Source organism: Ammospiza nelsoni, chromosome 4, assembly GCF_027579445.1.
Source record: "Ammospiza nelsoni isolate bAmmNel1 chromosome 4, bAmmNel1.pri, whole genome shotgun sequence".
Lineage (NCBI taxonomy): Eukaryota > Metazoa > Chordata > Aves > Passeriformes > Passerellidae > Ammospiza > Ammospiza nelsoni.
The window spans coordinates 56,009,358-56,030,826 of NC_080636.1; the positions used below are offsets into that span (position 1 = coordinate 56,009,358).

The 21,469-nt window shown below is 42.1% G+C and overlaps 1 protein-coding gene across 3 annotated transcripts in view; it reads right to left on the reverse strand.

Moving 5' to 3' along the window:
- ARHGAP24 (Rho GTPase activating protein 24) overlaps window positions 1-21,469 on the reverse strand; it is a 250,779-nt gene that overhangs the window by 182,146 nt on the left and 47,164 nt on the right. Inside the window, exon 1 of one of the 3 annotated variants that reach the window (XM_059470851.1) lies at window positions 5,937-5,958. The exons of 1 other annotated variant lie outside the window; for it this stretch is intronic. The gene's annotated coding sequence lies outside the window, so the exon portion shown is untranslated. Of the gene's footprint in view, window positions 1-72; window positions 226-5,936; window positions 5,959-21,469 lie in introns of those variants that run through there. One more of the 3 variants, XM_059470850.1, reaches the window with a different exon arrangement.

Below are 21,469 nucleotides of genomic sequence, written 5' to 3' on the forward strand. Positions count from 1 at the left end.
ATACACACGGAGAGCAGACAAGAACAGCGGGCTCACACACGCTCAGCAGAGCCCGGTCCCGGCGGTACTCACCCGGCGCTGCCCGCCCTCACGCAGGGCCGCCCCGCTGCCCCATACACGCGGCGGCGGCTCGGGGCACGCTCGGCACCGCCTGATTCCAGCCCGGCTGCGCTCACAAGTTTCTCCTCCTGCCCCCTCCTCCCTCAGCCGCTCAGGCGACCTGTGCGCAGGCGGGGCTGCCGCCACAGCACCAGCACCGTCCCACGGGGGCTGCCGCGCTGCCCCGGGAGCCGTGTGAGGGTGATGGATAATGTGCGATGTGCCGTGTGCGCCGGCCGAGGGGCCGGGGCGGCCCGCAGGACCAGCCCCCGCGGTTCGGGTTTCACGGGCAGCTGGCAGCCCCGGGGCGCGCCGCCGGAGGAACGCGCCTGCCTTCCCAGACGCTCTGGGAATGCCAGCGCCGGGACACCCGCCGGGAGCCGTCCGGGCTCCCCGCTGTCCCCCTAACCCTGCCACGCTCCAAGGGGACGGCCCGAGATCCTGCGCAGAGTTTTGCCGCCCCCTCTCCTTTCTCCTTTGTGCCTGTGGTTTAGAGTTAGGCGGCTGAACACAGTCCGAGCAGCCCCGACTCATTCACTTCCAACAGCACCTCTGCAACTTAGCGCGGCTTAGCTCTCTGAAAAAACACATTGTGTGATTTTACCCATCCGTGGGCCCGCACAACGAGGATCCAGAAGCCCAGCTCTGACCAAGAGCACAGCAGAAATCGGGGGATTAGGATGGAAACTGCAGCCCTGGTTGGGTTTCGGGAGCTGCTGTCCGCCCCGTGGATGGCAGGAGTGATGCCTGCTCCCGGGTGACTCAGGGCTGCTCTGCTTGTTTCCATCCTGAGGGCAGTGAATGACATGGAACCCTCGTCCTCCCTTCTGCCACATCGCAGTATTGGTTTCGGTGGAAACAGCCTTCCTCAGAAAACCCTAGATGCTGTGCTTCCTGGTCTCTTCTTTCAGATCCCCATCACGAGACAAAAAGCAGTTTCTAATACAATGCCACCATGAGATCATAGGAAAAGAATTACTAATAACGATAGCTGAAGAGGGCACAACAGCGCATTTTGAAGCCCAAGCAGGGTTCAGCTGACTGTACACACTAACAACAAATTCTTGCACAGTTTCAGCTATACGTACCAGGCATGTGACATTCCTCTAATGACTGGAGCTGGAAGATTTGTAGAAGCCAGAAAATTGTTTTCCATGAGAATCTCAGTATCTGATGAGTGCAACTTGGACAAATGTAGACCCACTCCCACCGACTTCCCTCCGATGACCCATTTCTCACAATTCTGTGTTTGCTGGTTCCAGCTCCACCCAATGTGAAAGCACTAAAGAATCCTCAGTATCACAAAAATAGGTACAACCTTTTGAAAGCAATCAGTTTTCTGATTTATTCTTCAGATTTATCAGGTATTTCAACAGATAATGTCTGAAGAATATTTACGTGGTGTAGCAGGTGACATGTCATAGCTTGCAGCAGTGATAAATGGGGTACCACTGCACTGGAGAAGCTTCTACTTTTAACAGAAACAAAATAATTCAGGTACCTGGTTATCCACACTAAATCAAACCTCTGAACTCTGCTTGCCACTAATGAAGCAGGAAGGGCTGGGGCCTGCAGAAGTCAGTATCACTGCATTTATGAAGGGGAATACCCAAGACACTTTCCTCAGCTTCCCAGCTTTTCATGAGATAACCAGCCAGAAAAGAGAGCTAAGCGAGCCATTAAGCATGAGGGCTGGTCCCTGCTCCTGGCTCTGGAAAAGAAATCCACAGAGACAAAGCAAGGAGGAGGCAGAGCAGGCTCATTGCTGTGATCTCCCTGCCAAATGGAGAGATTTGGCTAACAGAGGTCCTCAGCATCTGCAACAGCATGCTGCACCCCACCAAAATTCAGCTTGTCCCAGGAGCCATAGCAGTTTGAAGAAACCACTGAGTCTTGCTGACTCTCTGCCAATGTAATTTTTTAAGAATAAACAGGGTGTATAATACATGGCTGTTCAGGAAGAGAAAATAAACGTGCACAAACTTTAGATGGCGAGGAGGACAGAATTAAACACATGCACAGCAGGATACCTATGCTGGCCTTCAGTTTACTTGGCTGCCAAATCAGGCTCAGAGGGAGAACAGCCAGAATGACACACTAGAAAAAACATTTTTTAGTGGGCTGGAAAGGCTTCCACCATCAAGGACCATGCCTGCTCAAATGAGGGGCCTGTATGTATGACAGCCTCACTTTATGAGTCACATTTATCAACATTATACAAAAATTTAACCCAGACACTTCTGTAAGTTTTATCTTTGCAGCTCTGCCTTTATCTGAACAACAGCCACATTAAGACACAAGACCCCTTGTTTAAATTATAGGAAATTACTGTTCTGTTACTGTGCTGTTCTCTTAAGAGCGAAGTAACCCCAGGGAAATTTCCAGCTACCGTAGAGAAAGGAGAGTGGCACAATGCACTTCCTAAGCACAGGGACACACAGGAAGCGAGCTGCAGGGCAAACTGGAACTGCTGGCTGCAGCACTGGGTAAACACTGAGCAAACCCCTTGGGCCTGTGCCAGACCTGCTCCTGCAGGCAGCTCACAGCCTTGTGCCCACAATGCAGGTGCTTTCAAGAGCTGAGGTGCACAGCCACTCATGTCCTTGAACAACTGCACATGTGAAGTCTGGCTATCAGTACAAAATTACAAACAATGACAATGAGGAGGCTCTTTGTAATCAACTTTCCTTCCTTACTTGGCTTATGGGTGCTCACTTGCTCCTGTTCTATCTCTCTGTTTATGGTTTGCTAGCTGGTACCCTTCTAAAGTTGAGGTTTAGAGCATAAACTGGTTCATATTTGCAGTTTTATGGGCATTGAAATTCTTCAGCTTGAGCTCTCTTTTTTATGCGTGCATCATCAATATCCAGTCATTCATTAGCTGTGTTAGGAAAAAAACAGTAGGAGCAGGCCTATAACTGGAAACAGCTTATCCAACTCTGCACAACTTAAGGCAAAGAAAAGCCTGTTTTGGTGCCAGTAGGTATCAGCTCATGTCAGAACTGCTTCGATATAACTCCTTTGATACCAAACCTAAGAGTGAGACACTTCAAAGGTTTGACCTTTGCATGGCAGGGAGCTGAGATTTTGAATCTTTGCCTCTGGAAGCACAACACATTGGTTTTTTCCAGAACACTTAATGACAAAAACTAGAAACACTTTACCAATCAAGCAGGAAGGAGGAAATCTGCATTTCTCACAGTTTGGCCCTGATCAGGCATGGAATACCCTTGGCCAAGTGCAAGCAGTTCCAAAGGTAATCTCCCTGCTCTGGGCAAACATGTTCCTAAGGCAAGTGTCCATATAAACATACATATACACAATCTTTGGAACTCAACTTCTCTACAGACATCTGTGCAGTCTGGTGAGCAAAGTGGGCGAAAGTCTAAGCAAGCAGGAAAAACACCACTTTTTTTCAATGGAACTAAACCCAGAAGGCATCTGCTGCCCCTGCAGAATCTGCTGTCTAATACCAACAGAGAAGACTATACTAAATTCACTTTACATTTCAGGAAATATCTTCTCATCTTATTCTCACAGGTTATGTTCTTCAATAGAACACGCTGGAAAGTCGCTTCCTATTCTCATTTTAATGGAAATCAATTCACCTTATTAACTCACTCAGAGACAAACTCTGTCATATTTCCCCAGTGCCTGGATTATTTTGGAAGAGGCAGCATTTTTTTTAACACTAGTGTTTTAACTTTTGTTAGATATTTTTGAGTACTGGTTTACCACGATTTCCTTTGTTTATCCAATGGTACAGCTGACAATAAGCAAAGAACTGCAATTTCAAAGAGCAAGTGTCATCAAAATTTAAGGCCACAAGGTAGAAAACACAACTACAGCTCACTGCATAAATATACTCCTCTATCTTTAGTCCTCAGCAAGAAAAGGACAAGCCACACTCAGAATTAAGAGACAGCACCCAGAATAGTGGCTTAAATCTTTACTGTTTCCCTGGGACAGATTCTGCAAGATGTTTCACAAATGATTAAAGCTGCTTACACTGACAGCCATAAAGCACACACATGCAAGGCCTCAGAGACAGGGCCAAAACCTTACATGTTGAAAATGGTTTGAAAAGCGTTAACTTCTTCCACATACAGGCAACTTCTACTCCAAGTCATCAAGAATGTTTGAATAATTTCTGGGTCTTCAAATCTATCAAAAACCTAGCTGTCCAGCTGAGAATCATTTTATCTCAAATAACCCATGGGCATCCTGCCATTTACATATCCACTTCCTCCAAGTGAAGTAAACTACTCCTTACCAGATTGTAGATTTTTCTGCTTTTCCTGCCTTATAACTTGCTCCATCCCTGTGCTTGGCAACTGAACCTCACATACAATAGTTGCACTCAATATCATAATTCCTAGCGACATGTTCTGTTTTCCAGTCTGAATAACTGGGACTAATGTGGGACTCTTAAGATGTGTGTGTCATACATCAAATCCTAAGAAATTGTGATAATATTCCTTTAAAAAAAAGAAAAAAAAATCACTTCTCTCTCTCTTTCTGTGCAGATGCTCAGAGTAACCTCATGTTTGGGTTGGATGTCAGTATTCAGCAGAGAATTTCTCCTCCTCTTATAAGAGTCCAAACAATTTTATCTGGTCTACTTCCTTCAAGTTCAGATTGTTGAGTCTAGAGTTGTACTAAAATTATTATGAAAAACAAAGCAAGGTTATTCTGGACACACAGAAGGAAGCTGACTCCCCTGTGTCCTGACTGAGGAAAAGACAGTCACCTATGTAATATGTACTTCAAATTATACTATTTCCTTAGAACTGAGAAAGCATTAGAAGGTACAGAATAGAGTTTCAGTAGATAAAGTGATGATAAAAGGTGGCAAATGGATGCAGAAATGTAGAAACAAGACAAGCAAGATCAGGAACATCAACACAAGGCTTTAAAACTAATGTTTTTGTTAAAGCACTCACTCTCTACAAGACTTGACTCTTTCACAAGACTGTTGCCAGGATCTCAGATTAGATTACACCACTTGGCTTTGATTTCCTAAACATCTTCCAGTTTTTCTCCAAGATTACTTTGGAATTAGCCCTTACTAGTATAAACATACTATTCTTTCCCAGCTATAAAACAAATTTCATTTAGACTCACAGGACAGGCAGATGGTAATGGACCTTGTGTCTTTGCAGAAGCACAGAACACAAGCAAATATATCCTTACCTGCTGCCATCCATTGCAGGAAGGAAATAAAAATAAAAAACCCTTCCTAATGTAGTCATTCCATCAGTGAATCGTGATTTACTATTATGGGACACAGCTCAAAGCAGCAATTTCTGGATAGTTTAGAACTGAAAGTTCTAAACAGGACAGTTTAGAACTGAAATTTTTACTTCTGTTCTTTTCTATATAGAGTAAAACTCTCAAATATACAAATACAACATGTGTTTTCTTCCAAATTTGCCAATGGGCATTTTGCAGAGTAATTGCTGCCATGCAAAAATAATGTTGAGTTTTTTTAAGTAAGATTAAAAATCCCAAATAATGGGATCTTCTTAGAAGCTGAAATTCACATGGAAATACAGGGGGTTTTTCCTGTACCTCTTGGGAACACTGACATTGCAAAACAAGATTTCTTCCCCTTAAAAATTAACATCTACCCTTATATTCTGCTATACATTACAGAAAACTCCTTGGTTGTCTGTTTAGCAGCTGGAGCAGCCTAGATGAAATTAGCAAACCCAAAAATACTGGGTGCCAGGGTTAATTTTTGGTGATGTACTTAAAAAGTATATACACAAGAATGCAAGTAAAACTTACTTTAGACTTAGGTTCCTGCTATGTGATGTTTAAATGTGCAGTCTCACCTTCTACTCAAAGATGCAGACTCTGAGCAACTTCACTCTCATAAGTAACATAGCAGCAGCTGCAGTGGAAAACTAGTAGGAAAAAAGCAGTAGAAAGTAAGCAGTAGGGGAAAAAAAAACCAAGCCCTCAGAGGAGTTTACCATTGGCCAAGCAATCTTCTCAAGTCACTGAGAAGTGCATGTTCCTCATCAACAGTAAACAGGAGCTCCAGTTTATGTGGGCTCTCAATAAGCTGGATGGAAAAACAGAAACAGCCACCCCATAAAGCAGCAGTACATTTACAAGGGAAAAACAGCAGCCCGCAGTGAACCTGGAATAACACACAGGGATGACTGCATCAAATGTGATGAATTTTACAGTTAAGGCAGTAGGTAAAGAATTCAGAAAGCCCTGAACAATGGAATTGTGTGCCACTGGGTCTGTGCTTTGCAATTCCCATGATTTCTAACAAGCTGTCTGCATGCCCTGTGCAGGGGACACTCATTCACCTGTCAAGGCTGATCTCTGAGTAGAAATATGAAAACATCACAGAGCACATCCTCCTGAGGCAACCATATTCTCCTTCCTGTGCTTTCTTATAACAAAAAACCTGTGTAAAACGTAAAGGTACAGTTATTGCACAAGGCACAATTTGTGTCTGTTTAAAAACACTGAAGTCCATATCTATCACAGCAATTACTTCTGCTGACAGCTGCAGCCAGACATCACCCTCTGAGTCAGTCACTGCTACATTAGATCAGTAAAGAACAAGCACTGAGGGTAGGAAGTCAGTGTCTCAAAAAATTTGCACGAGGAAATGTCTGTATTTTTTTTTTATTTGAGAAAACAAATACCACCATTGCATTATATTCTACCCTGGTGGTATGTGAGGAGGGGGATGTAACAAAACCCATGTTTAACCCCAACACAGATTCCCAGAGGTCAGTCCCAACCTCTTGGACTTAAGTTCTGAAGTGACAAGCCCCACTGCATGAACTGCATCATTTAAGGTGCAAAGGGCAACAGAGGTAAGATGAGCATGACCAGAACAAAAAAAACAAGAGAGCAAGAGCTGGAGACAATTGTTACCCAATTTGCCAAGAAAACACTCTCCTGCACAAGGCAACAGGCTTAGTCACCAGGGAGAAATTAGAAATTTTGCTCTAGAAGACTTGGATGAGGCAGTAAAAAAACTCACAAATAGCTTTTTGGGTCAGCTTTCATTAGGGAGCAAAAGCAAGAGTGATGGAAACAAATTACTCTGTTTCATACTACCAAAGGATTATTTTGAAGAGTGATTCAAAAAGGAGCACTAAAATATCTTGAATTCATCCAATAAAGTTGCTGTGTCAAGACTGCTGCTATCAGGACTTGCACAAGACCTTAAAAATGAAGCATACCATTTCTCAGATTGTGGAAATCTCACCTTTTCTCAGACATTCTTCCAGGTGCATGTATCCCTTCAAGCATTACTGCATCATCATGATAGCAACAGTCACCGCCTGGGTGTCTTGAATATATGATACTTGCACAAAATCTAGACCTCCCATCACCAACACATTGTATATCAGGGGAACCTCAGTCCTTTGGTAAATCCACAGATTATTTTCTTGCAGGACATTGCCTGCAATATATATGTTCTGCAATAATTTAAGTGTGATCCTGGAATATCCATCAGCACTTCCTTCAAGGACAGATGCAAGTAGTCTGTGTCAGTGGCTGAATAACATCCAGAATCTTACTACTGCACCAAATGTTTCCAGATAAGTTATCATTTCCTACCCCTCTGAATAGCTTACCCTGTCAGTGTGCCATTGACTAATAAAAATCATGGTGTGTTAACATGACTGATTGGCATCTGCAGTGCACAATATTTATTTCATCAAAATCCTTCGAGGAGACTCACCATTTCTGTTAGTGTTATAACGCACTCTTATTACCCTAGCACTGAAAATGCTTTTATTAAGGCTGATCTTGCTTTCTTTCATTGTGCTTTTTAAAGTTTTATTTTATTGGTGATATCAGGAACTGTCTGTACTTCTTTCAACCATGTATTAAGGCATATCTCTGCAGTTAGGTAGTTAGGCATCCAAGGAAAAAATTGGTTAAAGAATTTTTCAGTGCCTCACCACAACATTGATCACTTGACTTGGTTGTCTAATGCTTTGGCTCCACTGTGGTCCTGACTAGAAGAAAGTGAAATAAAAGCTTCAGTGATTACAGCTCAGGTGCCTTATTGCTAGTGGGCTGTTTGTTTCCTAAGCCTGACTAGCAGTTCTTGCTGCACTTCATCTTTAATGCATGCTGCATTGTTTTGCAGTATTGTAAATCTGACCAGAGACTTACAGAGTGAAGCCAAAAGGTGAGATCTATCACTGGAAAAGATAGGACACAATCCCATTCATATTTGTGGATTGCTGACCCCAATTATTTTCATGGTAAGCTTGGTTACCCCTGAAGTGCTGGGAAGCCGAGCACTCAGAGCTGCAGCAGTGTTTGCCATTCCTCACCATGCATTTCACAGGAGCTACAGCAAGGAAAGCCTGAGGATATCCCAATTAAAGCCTTCCAGTTCCAAAGGTGATTCAAGTGACAGATAGTTCTAGCAACAGATTAAGCCTTAACAGAAAGCACAGCAGTCCAAAGTCATTTCTCTCCCTTTCTTTTGGATGTATCCTGAGGCAGGACTGACAGACAGACTTCCATCTCAAACAGTGGCATTTACTTCAAACTACTAGAGAGAGTTCTTAAGCCATTTGATTTTAATAGCAAAAGTAAGGCTTTTACCTTTAGAGTCAAAAAGCCCCATTTGCCACTCTGCACACTCCCTTTGGATCAGGCATAAATAGGAGCCTCTTTCAGCTATCCCATACATAAAAGCCATCCTAGTGACTGTCCATTCTTCTCCCACACACAAGCTGTTTTCAAGGTCAGTCAATTGACTCCAGGTACTTCTGAGATGTATTTTATGCCTTCTAGGTGCTTAATAAAAACCTTTCAACAGGAAAAAAAACCCTCAACTAGCTCTTGGGTTTTCTTGCAATACCATTGTCATCTGTTCTTTTTCCCTTTAGAAAAAGAAGAGATCCTCTTCCCCTCTTCATCAAGGCCTGTTACCCAAGAATAACCCTGCCAACAAGAACAGGATTTTTACATTTGAATGTTTTAAATGAATGTTCTGCTTGCCACAGAGGTCTATCTTAAGCCCCTACTGCAATTTTCCCAACGTGACACAAAATAGATGCAGGGAGTGGAGGTGATGCCATGAGCAGAGGCTACATGAAATCAGAGTCAAATGAAGCAACATGACTGGATACCTAATCATGGCAATAAAGGCTGCTGCACTCATCTCCACATGCCTCATTTAGTTTTATGAGTATTTTCCAGAACCTAATGTATGCCTGATGACCTGTGTACTCAAAGTTTTTAATTCCAGAGGTTTTATCAAAGTGTCACGGCAAACGACCTCCTCCTCTAGGCAAGCAGCCACAGAAACGAAATGGGTCACTTCTTGTAACAATGAGGCAATTAAGGCTATTACTTCTAGAATAAAAAATTCTTCCCTTCCTTAATTACTAGGAATAATGTTTTAAAATCTCAAAAAAAGTGGGGATTACTACTTCATGCAGTATAATCCAGGACAGATGACAAACAGATGCCTTATTTTTTGGCCCCACTGTTTCATTGTGCAATTTAACCTGGTGAATTTTGTATTAAATACATATATAAAGGACCTGGCATACAGGCTATGTTGGGTTTTTTCTTTTTAATTTACTCTCATTTTTGCAGTATGTACTGCAAGCACTGAGGTTACTGCTTGCCCCTCACAAGCAAGCATCAACAATCAACACTTGCTGCTGCCCATCTTCTTCAGTGCTGTCGAAGAAAGCTCCTGTGGCAAACAACGAGATCCAAAAATGGCAAAACTGAGACCACACCTGGTATCTCCAAAATTAAGAAACTCACAGCTGCTCCCAGAAGGCTTTGGTCATGCAGTTTTTCTCATTGTGAGGGAAGCTGAGCCTTTCACTCTTGGAAGACAGGAGCATTTCTAAGCCAATACACAATTCCAGCATTTAGATTCTACAGCAAACGCTGAAAAACAGGGGAGTGATCTGGGGCAGAGGCTCCCAGTGATTCACACCTGCCTCACACTGTGCATCACTGTCTGTACCAGGTATGGGGGAACAGAAACTAATGGATAGGAATGCATACTAAATCCCAACAGCTAGCAAGTGAGACTAAACAACCAGATAAATGATACTAAGCAGAAATTACACTTCAGAAAGTACCTTCAGGTTTCCTTTCCCTATCTGTCTGGCCACCTCTGCAACCTCATTTATCTCTCCCCATCCTCTATTGTGGCTTCTAGATGTCTGTTTTTCTCCATTTAGGGAGAAGCAGTTTTGGAAGACTTTTAGGCAGCAGCAAACAGAAATTGTCCCTGTTCAAGGAGACCTGCAAGAAGTGTTTTCCATGCAAATGATGGCTGATAGAGGAAATGGTATCATGTGCCTCATCTACACCAAGCCTTTAACATCATATGCCTCACCTACACCAAGCCTTTCACAGCAAATTCTAAGCACTAAGAAGTTAAAGGCTTCTCCTCTTTTTAACTCTTTTTCCTGATAACTCTTCCCCTGCCAGTCTAGGATGCCACAATAAAGGGCCTCGAGGCTGCATTTTGTGAATCTCTGAGGTAAAACTTTTGCCATCAACCACAAATAAATGACAGACTAGTCCCTGTAAGTGACAGAGGAGCTGTGGGATGGTAATACTTACTGAGCTCTGTTTCACCCAAGCTCCCCTTGCCCAGCCAAGTGCCCATCACCCCTCTAATTGTGATCAAACAATACAGACTGTGGAGTAGGAAGAGAATGTAATTGGTTACACAAGGAAAGAAACTTTCTGAGGAACCGGCTCACACTGCATCTACCATTAAGCCCACAGTGGGATTCAAATCCCTTTCAGAGAGGCTGCCAAAACCCTTGCCAGCTCTCAGCCAGAACCAAGCTGTCAAACACAGACCAGGGCTTTGTAGCAACCCGAGCCTTCCTGCTTGCCAGACCTTGGGGACCAGAAGCACCAAAAAATGCAATAGTCTTGTGACTGGCTTCCCTGCCCCTCCTAGCAAATGGCTACACTGCTAATGTGGTAACAGAGCTGAACAATTCAGGGTAGGGAAATGCATCCTGGACTGTAAAACCATTCCTACCTGATGCTTGCATACAAGTCATGCATAGTCAACCCTGTAACTGGAATATTTCAGCAAAACTGGATGCTAAAAAAAAAAACCCAAACAAAAAACTACTGTTATTTCTCCCCCTTCAAAAAAAAAACTGCAATTGTGGTTTTGGGAACTTAGGGATACTGCAGTGGTAATGTCCCATTAATTTCTTTTCTTCAGCCTACCTGGCAAGTCTCAAAAATGAGACAGATGTCATGAGGGGTATAAACAGAGAGCAGGACCCAGCCCAAAAAAAGCAATGAGCTAGGGGCCTTGAGATTTGAGTTCTAGTCCAAGTTTCTGCCAGCCAAGCAGATCTGGGAAACCCATGCTGCTATTCTATGTCTTTTTTCTTCCTCCCCCACTTCTAACACATCTGTTTCAACTTAAGCTCTCCAGGACAATGACTCTCTGTTGCTACAATGCCCATCATGTCGTGCTTCCAGTAGGAAGCAACAAAAACCTTATATGCATAACACGACTATAGGATACCCAGGCTTAGCTCTCAAAAATTCTGGCACAGGATTTTATTTTCTGTATTTTCTGCTGCAGGGAAACAGGATGAAGTCACCCACTCATTGCACTGGAAGCAAAGTAAAGAGGAATTTGGACTGTGAATCCCATCTCGACAGATCAGGCAACTCATCTTCAAGTAACTGTATAGAGCACAAGTAAATAATGCCTTGCCAACTTTTACCCAGACCATAAAAATCAGAGACAACTCATTTTTTTCCATATTTGGTGGTATGTAGATGGCCTGGAAAGGGGAAGTAAAAAGTAACGCAGCATTGGTCCCACTTTGTGGGGTAAACAGTCTCAAAAGAGCAAATGAGAAGTGGACTCAGTAACTAAACTCCTTCAAAGCCTATGAACCAGCTAAATGCTGTAGGAGGACAATAAAAAACCCTACTGAAATGCACCAGTGCTTCACTGACCTACCTGTGGGCATCTACCTGCAGCAATACTCTGATTATTAAAATGATACTGGCAAAAGGGATACAGGAAGGGGCTCCCAAAGAGGAAATGGATGTCCACAGCACAGATCAGGGTTTAGAGGAGAAAGCAGAATCATTGTACTGCTGCTCAGCCAGATATGCACTGCTAGACAGGCCTACTATCTGCTGCCAAAATGCACTGCACTGTTGCTGCTTTAATACTACTTTAAAAATGTTGTAAATCACTTTATCCATCACGCTGTCTCCAATGAACTCAAAGGTTAAGTGCTCTCGCACACCACCTGCAGACCTCTCTGTAGCAGGAAATGTTTCTATTAATTACACTGAACATGTGTCATCATCAGGATAAGGAATACAGGACTGGTAAAGAGAATAACTGAGAGGGTGAATTATAAGCTTTGGCTTCATATGATGAAGTAGCAAAGCAAAAATCTAATACAAGTGAATCACAGTTGATTTTAGTAAAATGTAATTACATTAATCAGTTAGACATTTCCTGGGGAAGAAAAAGCAAACCAAACTACAGTGACATCACAGAGCATGAAAATCTTTTTAGCAGAATGAGGGAAGAGCTTTTTGTCCTTGTTTTACCTTTGTTACTCAAAGCTGAAAAGACAGCCATTAACATTCACATTACCAGGTAGAGTCCACAGGAAAAGTTCACCACATCATAAGGCAAACTCACCAGATCTTTACCTTGTAATATACTGTTAGATAATTTTAGTCCACAGTCTCATTTTACAAGTATTTTGTGGGTGCTCCTTGATGGTACAGGCTGAGACGTCAGTAATTCTGTGAGTTGCTTTTGTGAAAATTATTGCCAAATAAGAACTGTTCACATTCTTTGCAGACTGAAAGCAAGTATGCATTTTATATTGGCTGTTCACTTTTAATGGAAAATGCAAACGTTTTGTGTATGAAATGATGTATGACATGTTTTGTTATAAACATGGAGTGAGATGCAGCCAGGGATAACTGTGACAGAATGCAATGGACAGGAAAGAGATGACCTGGATAGAAAAGTGAACAATTTGACTTTTAAATAGATTGGCTTCTGAAACACTGTAATTTCCTAATATGGGCAGGATGGCCACAATTCAATATCCAATTCTATTTTGTTTCCAGATTTTTTAGGAAGGATTGATTTGCTTTGGGTACTTTTGCTTAGCAGCTTTCCTGTCAAATAAAAAGGTTTTTATTTCACTGACAAGAACAGAATGGAAAGACTCCAGTGGTTTGAGGCAGTTGAGGGGTTGGGTTTTTCAGAGGTGTTTGTCAAGCCTGGGGAAAAAACATTACTGTAATATCAGACAATAAATCTTGTGAGATTTCTAAATATATTTCAAGGCCAGATTTTCAATTTCCATGAAGCGTATAAACTAAACTAGAAACGGGGAGTTTTTAGTGACATGATAAAGCATTCAGACATGGTCTGGTGGCTTACAACATCACCTGGACCCTTTCAATATTTGTTTTTTCCTTCACACCTCTCTTCAAATCCTTTCTCTGTAGTTCCCATTTTACTTTCCTAAAATTACAGATTTGCAGGATTAAAGCAGCAATCCCAGGAAACCACGTAAGTCACTGATACAACTTACATACCTAAAGCCCCTCAAAATGTTAATCACACACCATTTTTTCTAAGACTCAAGATTTCCCAGTTCTTCTCACCCTCCTTTCATCAAACCCAAGATTGCCAGGCCAATCTGAGATGTTTCGGGCAGTTGGTTCCTGCCTTTTTCCACACAACTCATGCTTCTAGTGTGTAAGATCACTTATCCAAGTATTTTACCATTTCTGCCGTGTGAAATAAATCCAGTGATCAAACAAAAAGGACAAGAACACTGAAATGGACCTAAATGAAAACCTATGCCTCAATGATCAGGTGTATTGATGAAAATAATACTTGTTGTCTAAAACAGTTATTTCAATTCAGGCTATCCCCACAAGGAGCCATACCAAACTTCACCACTTGAACAAGTCCAAACAACAAGGAATCCTAGATCAAAATGGCCATTTCATAGCCTCAAGCACATTTCCAACACTTAATTGATATCTCTGAACCTGCAACAAAAATATATTCTTTTCCAGCATGTCAAGCAAAGCCAGCTGTTTGCTTCATCAGCACAGGTCAGCACTAGTTAGCACTCAGCTGCCAAGCATGAACACGTTTGATGTTGATTTCAGTGGTACAAACTGTGCACAAGTCTCCCATTTCTGTCATAGAGTACAGAATGCCTCATTAAATGAGAACACACACCGGTGACAAATACAGCCTGAGGTGCTGAAAAACCTCTCACCAAAGTTTCGCTTTCTATCACTAGAAAGAGGCCGCTCCCAGCTCCACACATGACTGAGTTTTTCAGATCCATCAATTGAGCAAATTACTGGTGTGTAAGGGCCTTTAAATTCAGCCACACACAAGTCAAAGCAAAAAAACTACAATTAATTCCTAAGCAAATAAAAAGCATGTCCTCATTTTCATCTAGGATCCTTTTTCTTTCTATTTTCATGATTCTTTGTGCAACTGCAGTGTGTTCTGTGTACCTCAGCTTTGTCACAAGACATAACCCATTACTTGATCACAATCTCCTGTTTATGTTGCCAGTAGTGAACTAGTTAAAGCACAAGTCTAAGGTTTGACAATGGGGACTAATGACAGCTCTGTCATTGTTGTCAAACTATAAAGCCCTCAACAGTTTGCAGCAGAGTGAAATTGAGTAGACAGTGACTTCCCTCTGTGCTGTTCCATTGTTCATTTTCCTCTGGACTACCCCTCTCTGTTTCTTACCCCTCTAGAATCTCCTCAGGACATGTTAGAAAGACATAGTACATATTAAAATAGCTACTGCAATTATTTAACTACCAGGAGGATGGAAAAATAAGAGAAAGGCTGAATCCATGCTGCTGAACTTCTCTTGATGGTGGTGTTCTTTTTAAAAGGAATCTTGCCCTACAATAGCATCTGTGTTTCATCTCCCCTTGCTCAGCTTCTTTGAAGTGTAGCTTTCCTTTGGGAATTTTTTGCTTAGAATACAGTAATACAGTGGGAGCACTAGCATGCAGACATGTTTCTTGCAAGAATTCAGTTTGTTGAAAAAAAGCACTGGAGTATGTTTTATGCTCCTGCAAACTGTTGGGACCACAGCACCATCAGAGCTGGTCCAAACCTGAGCACAAGGTAATAATTAGCATCTCACAGCAACTTTAGAAATAATGAAATGAAAATTTGGATAACAAAAAGGAAAGATTGGAATCAATCCACTGTCCAGAGTCTGGAAATGTCTGAATCAAATCATGGTGTTGCTCCATGGTCTCTAAATTCTTGGGAATTGTAGCATTTCAATGATGCTTTTAGCTACAACTGACATTAATTTGGAGGTTTTTTGTTTGACTTTTTTTGTGATTTTTCAACTGCACTATGAAGGAGTAAATGTAAAAACTATACAGCATGAGAGAGTTCTGGTAACAGATTACCACAATTTGCATTGTCACAGGACCATAACAAATTTCCAGATTTCTTTGTGATCAAACCCACAGCAGCTGTATTTGTCCTTACAGCAGCCATGTTAAGTGCTAACCTTTCAAAAATTCACCCATACCCATCACCATATCATGTTTTCCTCTGTGGCAACATCTAAAAAACCAAAAAATAAAAGGTCTTGTAATGTTTCTGTCAACTATTTTTCCCTTCTTCAAAAGCACTATAAGAATTTTTTTTCCTCTTCAGCCAAGTGAACTGAGCCACAAGGGCTGAAATGTTCAAGTCCACACATTAAAAAAGAAAATACATGTCATGATTAAAAGAAACCAGACTTGGTTCTTTGTTATAACTCCTAGTCATTACTCTACTTTATCCCTTTAATTATTTGGTGTTTCTTCATCTAAGCCTGTTAGAGAAGCTAAGCTAGATGTAGCACACTTAATTAAAGCTGAGCTTCAGCATTCAGCTCTTTTCTATCTGGAAATTGCTGTTATGAGACTCTTGTTGGCCAAATAAGAATGCAAATGTTCTCTTATGACAGAGCTGGTGATGAACTAAGAAATGTCCCTATCATTAAAGGTGCAGCCATCTCACTTAGCATTTCAGGTCACTGAAATCACTTGGAGGGAACTTCCTCCTGAAAGAATAGCCCTAGATTTACAGTGACTATAGAGAAGCTAATGCTTTAAGTGTTGAAAGGAGGTGTGCAAATATTAGATGATTGTAAATCCACTTAAAGTGTAAGGCTGTCAAGGCCAACTGTTGCAAGGCATTACTCATTTATACAACCTAACAGCTCAGCATTCCTCCTGAATGCTATAGCCACCCTGTCAACACAGGCAGTGGATTCTGTTGCTATAGACACACAGAAAAGTCAGCTGTAAAAGCCAGTACAAGTGCAGCCATGATTTTCTGGTAAAAACTTCATTTTTGGGTTTTGGGAAATAGGAAACAGTTATTTCCTAGACAGGTATATTGCTCTCTTAGCCATGTGCCACCCTGGGACAATGTACAAACAAGCAAAATGCTTACAACAGGAACTGTAGCAACAATACATACTCTGTGCCACATGCTAAATCATGCTCTGCACAGCAGTTGTGCCCTCACCCTAAAATGGAATAAACAATTCAGTGCCTCATGCAGACTTTCAGATAAGGTCCTTTTCTGTCTGTGCCATGACAAGACCAGTACATGTAAAAAGCCATTCCTAAAATAAAATAAAAGCATATCTAAGAGCAATGTAATTATGTTCTGGACATAATTTGGTTGTCCATTTATTCAATGGCACTGAGTTCATCATCCTGTTCACTCTGAACATCCAGTTCAGAGCTTGAAGAAAATGAAAACAGGATCTTGGAGTCCAGGGCCACCGTGCAATTGGAACAGTAGGCAAGCTCTGCTCTGCCAAACACCAAAGTATGGCTGTCGTGGTCAGCAAGAACATTTGACACAGCTTTTCACTGAGGAGCCAAAAATTCATATTTCTCTTAGCATTGACAGCAGTTTAAAAGTTGGCCTTAGCTAGGATGAAAATCCCACACTCAGAGTGCCATGCAAACTGTTACTTGTTAAATGCAGAAAATCTTTCTTCCACAGATACTCCTCCCCACTTTTCTTTTTCCTTACAACAATGATCTAATACTTCAGACACCCATCAAAAGTGTTTCCACCTATTCTTCATCTCTGTATTTCTAGATCCATCATTACCATCTTATTTGGAGCTCTTCTGTAAGGGATCTCTACTGCATTTAAGCTACCCTAAAAGCACAGTACCTTTCACCTTTAATTAGTACAGATTCCTACAATGGAAATTGCCTTATCAGTGGGAACACAGCAGTAAGCCTGTTCCAATAGCTGATTTTAGGGGGCTTACTTAGAACATAAAGGGTTTTTAAAGCTACATAAAATTATGACCTAAAATAACCTAAGAACTTTGCAGTCTGCATGATACAATCTGGGCATTCCTTGATGTTAAGACTCTCCATTTTCTTTTCTCTTCTAATTTCAAGCAATGTTTACTGGAAAATTACAGCTAATTTTCCTCCCAGCCCGAAGTCCCTTACCAAAAAAAGTAAACATACTCCTTTACCATTTTCCAAGAAACAGACAACATTGGCAAGATTCCCACAAAATCATTTTCATTTATTATGTGCCCTGTCTTAGCTTTCACAGGTATTAGTAAAACAATAGCTCAAGTTATGTCCCCACCTTCCAGATGGTAAAAAAAACCCAAAAAAATTTCAATGGCCATGGTTTCTTTTTCAGGCAATAATTGCACTAACATGCTACACTTTGTGTTTGCCAATTAGACTAAACTCCATGCACACACTCACATCAACACATTGTGATTCCAGGCCATTTGTTGTAGAGCTCTCCTAGCTACATTTGAAGCTACTTCTGCTGATAAAGTACGTCTTTGTATTAAAAAGAATACACACACAAGTATCTGCAAGATCAGCCTCCAGGCCTCCTGTTTGTATCAGAGAAAAAAATGTTTTTCAGCATTGCTCAGCCTTGCATGGGGCCTCCGCAATAGCTGAGTTTCCCTACTGCCTGTCACATGTAATTTTTATGATCCACTTCTTCTCCAGCACAAAAGCCTCCCTCCCATCAGCACCTCCATCACACAGAGCACCTCCAGAGCTCTGCTTTCAAGGGCTGACACTGATGCCTGGTAGTTCAGCTGAGCTGCTGGCACATTTATGCATGCAATGATGCCAGTCATCTGCTTGACTTCACCAACAGAATCCATCCGCTGGCCATTCTGGCCATTCAGAAGGATCAGACAGACCAGGAAACACACAAAGAGAGCAGGACTACAGAACACAGCTTAAGCTGTGCTCTGCAAAAGCAGCATTCAATGATCATCTGTAAAATTTTGGATTTTTTTTAGTGTGTAGTGAGTATGAACTCTACTGCAATTTTCACTGTAAGAAAACTGACAAAACACCAACATTAGAGCCTGAATCTGCTTCATATCAACATCTCCAAAGAGGTAAAGGTTTCCCTCAGCTTTAAAGAAAGAGAAGGATAAACCAAATCTTTTTAAAAGAACCTACAGCTCAAACATTACTTCTAGAAAGCCTTGCTAGCTCACAACACCACACTGACATTGCTTTTCCTCAGTAGTTAGTAGTACCTTTGTGCCTCAGCAATCTGGAGGCCAGATCATCCACAGTGCTGAAAAGATGCAGTAAAACACAGATCTAGAATTCACTGAAGTATGTTGAATTGCTTTCTTCTGATTTATCCTTTACAAAGTGCCACACTAAGACTGGCATTCCCACAAACAAATGGCTTTAGGTAGACCTACATCATGGATACCTGAACTGCTCACTTCATTTTGTTTTCAAAATTACTTGTCCCATCCCTATTACACAAATCATCAGTGCTCTTGCATTCGTGCTAATCTTTAGTCTACATAATAAAGCAAGCATAAGTAACTGGCTGAAAAATTGAAGCCTGAAAGCGTAAAAGAAATGTTTCAGAGCATAGTTGAAAAATCATCTGAGCTGACCCTGGAAACTTCTAAGGAACTACTCAATGCTATGTCTAACCATAATTACGAATTTCCTGCAGTCTCTGAAGTATAGTCCATGGGAAAAACTAGGAGATACTGGAGAAAGGGTCAGCAAATTACTGGTGAAAAAAATACCATCTTGCACAAGAACTATATCAACAGTAGAATACAGTGGAAACAACATAGAGCTGAACATTTGGTAAGGCATACTGAGCAGAAAAACTAAGCAACATCCATTCATCACTAAACTATTTCATCAGAGAGGAAATATTTACCAATAAACTTGTTCTAAAAGAAAATACTGCAGCTGGCAATACTTGGTGAAGACAAGACAGACACGAACAAGTATAGCTAGACACATTTCTGAGACCCAGCAGGTGTGTCTGCTACCCACATGACTGTTTTAAATTAGGTCAAATGTGTGTCTTAACAGTTGTTAAATGCTCAAACATTTGCTGAGCCTACATCCTGGGGGTTCAGACTGGACATGAGGAAAAGATTCTGAGAGAGTGATCCAGTGAGAAAGTGAGCGGTCATTGGAACAGGCTCCCCAGAGAAGTGGTCATGGCACCAAGCCTGACAGAGTCCAAGGAGTGTTTGGATGATACTCTTAGTCAGAGTTTAGTTTTAAATAGTCCTGTGAGGAGCAGGGAATTGGACTTGATGATCCTTATGGGACCCTTCCAAGTTGAGATATTCCACAACTCCTACAGGCCTGGCCTGGCCCCACCAACTACTGTTTGTCCTTCATCCAAAGTATGCAGACAAAAAACAGCAGCTTCACTAGTTAGAATGATTTGAGAATAACCTTTTTTCCTCAAGCTTGTCCAGATTAGTAGTCTGCCTCTTCCAGCCTTAATTCACCACTTACACAGAAAATCTTGCTCCTTGAGAGTTGATGAGGGCTCCAGTTACAGCATCCCCCAGCACCAAAGTACAAGCACAAAATATAAGGTATGTAAAGGACTGGCACTTTAGGTGAGGAAAAATGAGCATTTCAAACACAGATTTTTCACTGATGAACCTGCAGGTTCAACAGATTGCACAAGACCAGAGAGTTTCTTGTGTCTCGTCTTGAGCAGTTTTCACTGTTCTTGTGTCCAGTGTTTCTTGTCCTGTTTAATATCTTCAATGGTGATCTGGGTGAGGGGGTTGAGTCAAGTATTGGGAAATTTGCAGATGGCACCAAGCTGGGTGGGAGCATCTCTCTGCTGGAGGATAGGAAGGCTTTGCAGAGGGATCTGGACAGGCTGGATCCATGGGCTGAAGCCAACAGCATGAGGTTACACAAGACCAAGTGCCAGGTTGCAGCTGGGTCACAACAACTCCAGGCAGCGCCACAGTCTGAGACATGAGTGGAGCAGACCTGGGGGTGCTGGGTGACAGCAGCTGAACATTAGCCTGCTGTGCCCAGGTGGCCAAGATGGGACGCAGCACGCTGGCCTGTTTCAGAAACAGTGTGGCCAGCAGGAGCAGGGCAGGGATTGTCCCCCCCCCCCACAGAGTGCTGTGTCCTGTTCTGGGCCCCTCAGTTCTGGAAGGAAAACTGAGGTTCTGGAGCAGGTCCAGAGATAGGCAACAAAGCAGCCACTCAGCCAGACTCATGAGAGTCTTTTTCACCCTTCCACACTTGCTGGTCTTCTCTGTGAGTGCTGGCTTGCCTGTCCAGTTGTGATTATCCCCTCACAGAACATGGCCCTCATGTCTCTGCCTACAGTGAATGCAGGTGTCTGACAAAGGAGCATAACTGCTCCAAGACAGTCACTTAACTGGAGTGTTTTAGCAGGCAGGAGGCTGCACTCCAGCAGGCTGATTGCAAAACCTCCAAGGCAATAGTAACTCAATTCTGATAGCCAGAACATTGCTGGAATTACAGTAGTATTTCATCTCTGAAAGGAGTTGTTCATTATCTTGCCCAATGATCTCATCTCAGGATCCATCACTCGCTTGTTCTGTTGTTTTTCTTTTTACTGCAGTATCTGGAGCTTAAATCATGAACTGTTATAGAAAGGGCAGACTTGACTGAGCCAAACTGCAGAGGCATATGAGCAAGCACCCAAAGCTACTTCAGTTTATCAGAACAAGAAGGTAGCAAAAAAAGGGATTTTAACTGCACACAACAGCTCCCCTTGGCTGCTGCTTGCACTCCCAGTTGTGGGACAGCTCACTTAGATCAGGCATAAACTCAAGCAGCCTCTCCTCAACCTTTTTCCCAGTTAAACTTTTATACAAAATTGACTTTCAGGCGTGAAGCACCTGCACCAAATCAGGCATCCAAATACTCTCCAGGTATAAGAGCAGAAAGAGCAGAGTGCAGAAGACAACGGGTCACAAATAAAGCTGGCAACAGGCTGAAAATTTGCATT